Raw genomic sequence first — 6,265 nt, 5'->3', positions numbered from 1 at the left:
CACACCACACCGATGCAGGAATTTGTGCAAAAGCAGCCACACCAAGTATAGAGTGTATGCATTAACAATTTTTGATAAGTCAGATTTGTTCATTTATTTTTGAAAGGTCGACATTTCTGAATTCTGAATTTAATATATGCTTTTTTGGAAATGTTCTAGATTTCTAAGAAATGTGTTTTTGCACTATTGTAAAACATTTCTTGAATAAAAAAATACACAGTATTCGTAATATTGATGTTTTTGTCTAACGTTGTATTTGAGGATTTAAACAATAAAGATAACAATAATAATAAAATACAGTTTAATGTATTTGTCTCATGTATTGTGTGCTCGTCGGCCGGCGGCAATCTGCAATGGAATGAAGCCCATTCACGGCCATAGTTACATAGTTACACGAACATGTCCCCCCACCCCCACCCCGGAATAACTACACATAAGCACTCGCTTTGTGTGGCGCGTCTCTTATGGGAGTTGTAGTTTTAAAGTATATTGGTATATTTCTCACAATTAGAAGTTAAAAGTGTAAAATTTTGGATACACCCTGTGTTTTTTTGGGATGGGGAACACACTGGTGTTATCAGATTTCAAAAAATGAATCGTTAAATAGGTGAGATAGCTTATTTCCATATTTGACAGTGCTTATACAGTGGGTAAACTTTGGTGACCATATCTACATGACAGCAGAGGCCCAGAGCTTTATATATAATGCTGGTCTTATGTGTTTAGCACCTTCTGTTGCTAAATTACAAACCAAGATGGACTGGGTTCAAGGTTCAGAGGTCAATGCTCTCTGCAATGCTCTTCTGGCTGTACTTCCATCTTGTGCAACTAAACATCTACAAATGATCTGGAATGCTGCAGCTCGTCTTGTCTTCAACGAGCCCAAAAGGGCCCACGTCACTCCTCTGTTCATCTCTCTGCACTGGCTGCCACTCTCTGCTCGCATCAAGTTCAAGGCCTTGACACTTGCTTACAGATCGACCACTGGCTCAGCTCCCTCCTACTTTCACTCGCTCCTACGAGTCTACACCCCCACCAGAAGCCTACGATCGATCAATGAGCGACGGCTTGTGGTACCATCACAAAGAGCCAAAATCACTCTCTAGAACATTCTCATTCACAGTTCCATGCTGGTGGAATGATCTGCCCACCCTCATCCGGAATGCAGAATCCCTGACAGCATTCAAAAGACAACTGAAAACTCATCTCTTCCGAAAGCACTTAACATAAAAAAATAAAATAAAAATCCTTTAAATCCTCACTTGCCTAGTTTATGCTACTCTGAGCAATGTTTGAACTTTGTATTTTGAGCACTTCTTGTGTTGTTATTGCCTCCTCACGATAACTTGTTTGGTTTAGACCTCAGATGTAAGTCGCTTTGGATAAAAGTGTCTGCTAAATGACTAAATGTAAAATGTAAATGTAAAATGTATGGAGAATAAAGATGGATCAGACCACATTCTTTATGCTTGCCTGGAGAGACTGGTTTCTATTCTTCTCCACAACCTTCATGACAGTCATATTAAAATGCTCTGTAATGCAGCCTTGTATAACATTAAACCCTCTGATTCACTGTGAGTGTTTGCTCTAAATGATAACACCCACTTTCAACACGGGCCTTCCAGCCAAAGGTATTGTCCATATACACCCCGAGGTGCCTGTAGGAGCAGAGCTGATGGATTGGTTCATCATTTATGACTTCTAATACCTTCTGACCCATGTCAAGACCCTTTCATCAACTTGTGAAATGGTTGAATGAGATATGCGAGTTGTGTCTGTATGCTGTAAGCCGAGGAAGAAGTGTGCCAAAAATGCCAAAACACATGTTGTATACTGTATGTACACTAACCCTAACCCATAAATTGAAATTTCAAAAAGTCATTCATTTAAATTTTAAAACTACTAATAATGCAGTGTGATTTTAAATCAAAGTCCCACCCATAAATATGCTCTCATGTTTTTCCCCTTTAGTCTCAAAAAAAAAATGCTTCTCTTTTTATAGTTTTATTTTTGGTTTTTCACAATAGTACAACAAATCCAAATTAATCAAACAAGCCATTAGGCTGTATTTTTAAACACTCAACTGTAGTTTTTTTTATATAGTATATAAGGCAAATCAAAGTGCTTAGGTCAGGAAATGTAGTTATTAAAGCAAGTCTTGAAGTAATTCAACTTCCCAATTAAACATCCAAATTCAGAAAAATTGGTTTGTGTGTGTATATAATAACCACTATAGTGTCTATAATTAAGTCACATTTTCAAGTTTTGGGCCAGTTTTTGCATTTGTTGAACCTCTATGTACCTTCACTGCACATAGAAGCAGCTGAATAAGTCCTGTCAAGGATGCTTTCAGAGACCATCTGTAGCAGGTGGTTGATGCAAGAAAAAAATGGGGTTGTGTGTCCATGTAAAACTGTCAGAAAACTCAGTGGAATAATGTCTATTATTATTAGTAAATACACATATTACACCTTCCTGTAAACTTTTCTGCACATAGTTTTGTTCTACCATAAACAGAAGACGACTATTCGAAAAACAGTTTCTTAAATTAATTTCAGTTTGTATAACTACATTCATTATTATTGTTGTAATGTAACATGTAGATATGATAATTACTATTATTCAAGCATATCTGACTTACAGTGTTTCCTCTTTGTTGATTTGACCGTGGTGGCCCCCCACAGCAACATTTCGAGATGGTTCTCACTGCGGAACATGAAATCCATGGGGAGGAGTCGGATCCAGATCCAACTCCTCCCACCTTACATACACCTAAACCTACCCAACTCCGCCCCCTGATCCCTAAACCCCACCCCTAATCCCTAAACCCAACCCTAATCCTACCCATCTCCACCCCTTGGATCTTGATCCGACTCCTCCCCGTGGATCTCATGTACTGCATTGAGGTGCTACTGAACATTTCTGCCCCCACGGTATCAGAAATAGGGCGATTATAGTGTCGATTTCACTGAATATGATCAAAAACTTGAGCATAGCAGTCTCTTGCATGCTTCATCATTCTGGTGACTTCTTGCTTCTTTCTCAAAGTTAAGCTGAGGAAACCCTCGATCCCTTCTTCATTTAGAGCCCACAGCTCACCTTATGGGAGTAAAACAAAAAATTATCAGAAAAAAAATTACAATGTAGAGTATAGTATTACAACACATTACTTAAATACGTACTTTGCAACGCCTCACTGGAAAGCTGGGATGACATCTCCTTGAGTGTGTCTGCACGAGTGGAGAGAGATTTCCAATGCTTTGCCATCTCAGAAAGAACAATCTTCTTCTCCTCCTCAAGTCTCCTTATTGCCATCACAACATCAAACGCCTTCCTCTTGATTTTCAAATCTACAGCGTCTGGGATACAGTTGTGGAAAATAAGTAAATTGTAAGTATGATTATTTTTCAAATAATATTGAGATAATCTGGGATAAGGCATAATTGGTTTTGTGCTACTATGTGAATCAAACAAAATTGTCAACAGATTTGTGTACATACCACCATGTGAAAGTTGCCATGGCCAAACTGTCTCGTCAGAGAGAATGATGTCAAAGACGATTCTTTCTTTCCGACCTTTGCTGCCATCGGTGTCTTTGTAAAGGCGCTGGGACCTTCTTTTAATGCTGGCCACCAGCACCTCCATTCTACTGGTCACCGCGTCAAGATCGGCATTCTTTTGGGATGTTGTTGCTGAGAAGAAAAGAAGTGTAAACATTTCACTTACATTTTCATGGCAGTAACTGAAACGAGCTAAGTCTCAGTGTAACACAGAACGCCACAGGGAAGTCATAAGGATTACCTTAACCTCTTTGCTGCTTTTTTTTCTTTATAAAAAAAAGCTCCTGGAGGAAGGACAGGTGAGTCTCAATATTCATTTCATATTTATTAGCATGTATAGGAAGTATGTAACAGGGTACCAAATTACTGACAACGTAGCCAAGATGGGATCCGCTAACTGCAAGAAATGTCGGAAACACTTTATTTTACGGTGTCCTTGTTACATATGTTACATGAACTTAAAATAGTAATAACAATAAATTATGCATAATTACATGTAACTAACCCTCAACCAAATCCTAATCCTACCCTAATCCTATAGTAAGTACATGTAGTTAATTAATATTACTCGTATTTAAATGTATAATTACAATCTTAAAAGGACACCTTAAAATAAAGTGTTGAATGTCACCGAAATGTCCAATGTTCCAACTTTTGGACTGTGCACCATTCAGGTACTTTCAGGGCACTTTGTTTTGACATGATTTCCAGTGTGCATGCACTACATACTAAAATTTGGCACTGCACAAGTAAATGACCAAGAAAACAGTGTATGTATGATTTCATTTTAAAACAGTAATTACTTGCAGAAGCATGTCTCCCGTTATTCTGCAGAACTGAGACATTGAAATAATAGTATAACTATCACCTTCTGCCCATCCTTAATATCAGTGACCCAGCCCTCAACTTCAACCTGTGTCACTGCCAGCTGGATTTTCATGCTTTCCAGATCCTGAAGTTGGCTTTCCAGGCGTTTTGCGGCCTTCAAATAACAAAAAAAGGAAATGAAATAAAAATGCTATACCTACAAAAATATACAATAGAAGGTATTTACAATATAAGAAAATAACAATACTCATCTCTACCTTCTGATATCGGCAGGCAAGTGAAGCAGCCAAGTTATTAAACTTTTGCTGATTCCAGCGCATGGCCATCAGTGTAAGCATGTCTGTACGTCCTGTAAAAAAGAAAAGAAAATACACTAATCTGTGTTGTACCACATGTCCCTCACTGGCTACAATTTTCTTGTAACACATTCAATCTAAGTAGTGCAGTGTGTGGTTACCTTACCTGCTTTGGACATGTGCTTTGTGGTCACAGCAATCCTAGAGAGGAAGGCGTTACACTGCTCAACCTCCTCCCCAAGTGTCAATCCGGCCCCTTGCTGGTAAGCTCCACTCCATTTAACCTATTGGAAGAAAATACTTAAAAGCTGCCAACATACCTTTGCAGGTGTTTAGGGACGGTTAATGACATGGTAATGTTTTCTTACCTCGCATTTAAAATCATGGGCTTTGGCATGAAACACTGAGAGGAATGGTTTCATGCTCAGAAGGTGCTGGAGCTCCGGGCAGCTTTTTGTCACTTTGTGGAGGTAGGGCCAGTACTTGCAGGTTACATCCATGGCAAAAAAGCTTATTGACTTATTTGCCAGCTTGTTCTGCAGGTGAGGGGATAAGCATATATTTCTCCCCTGAACATGTTGAGAGCGCCGAGAAAAACTCCATGTCGACAGACCGCAAGCTCAAGTCCCTCCTCATCAATTTTACTAGAGGATCTCTGAGAAGTTTCCCTGGCAGCTGACCACTCCCCTCCACAGACACCTCTTCCAGAGACCTACAACATGGAAAAAGGTTGATATAAATAGTCAGGACTCACCCAAACAATGTCAACTGTAAAATGTTATTGGTCGTGTTTTTAGAAATATTATACAACAAGTTTACATGGTTGGTGTTGGAATGAATGTAATCCACAAATCTTTCTACTTCATCATTTTGCAATGAGATGCCATCAAATAAGGCTTGTTCTTCAGATCTAATTGAAAGAAAGGTACAATGACCTTCAATATGACACAGCAAAGGTTACTTTAACAACACTGCAAATTACACACATTTTGTAAGTACCTTGCTGCGTTCTTAAAGCGGTAGTGCTTGCGATTTCAGTCCACAGAAACAGCAAGCATGTCTGGGGTGCATGCAGGACAGATAAAATGCTCCTCCCTGCAGATCTTATCCACTTCAAATCTAACAGCCTCCCACTCTAAAAAGCTTTTTCTGAAGCTGTCTGCTGTGATCTTCCCAGTGTTTCAGAACAGCAAAACATGTCAACATAATTCACAGTTAAGTTAACTAAAGTTAATAAGGTCAAAGGTGACACCAAATCCTCCTGCATCGAGCCTCCACAGGCAGTCGCTCCCAGTGGATCTTTGGAAGTCTTTTGGCTCTTTGTATGTCACGGACAAAAAACATCACGACCAAAGTCCCCCCCAAAAAAGACCACAGCAAACTCGACTCCCACACCAAACTTAACCAATGTCTTTATGGACCTATTTGTTTTTTTTTCTGAATGCAAACTGCATGACTAGGATGTGACATCACTACTTGATCTTATACACAGGTCTAATGTTTGAGTGATTGAGTTGAAATTGCTCCAATACTTTTGTATAGTGTATGAATTTAGATTCTTTACTGAGTGGTAGTTTTTAC

The sequence above is a fragment of the Micropterus salmoides genome, unplaced genomic scaffold (genome assembly GCF_014851395.1).
Source record: "Micropterus salmoides isolate LMB-PRFRI ecotype aquatic unplaced genomic scaffold, ASM1485139v1 Ms_hic_scaffold_14, whole genome shotgun sequence".
Lineage (NCBI taxonomy): Eukaryota > Metazoa > Chordata > Actinopteri > Centrarchiformes > Centrarchidae > Micropterus > Micropterus salmoides.
Note: the sequence above shows the minus strand (reverse complement) of the source record.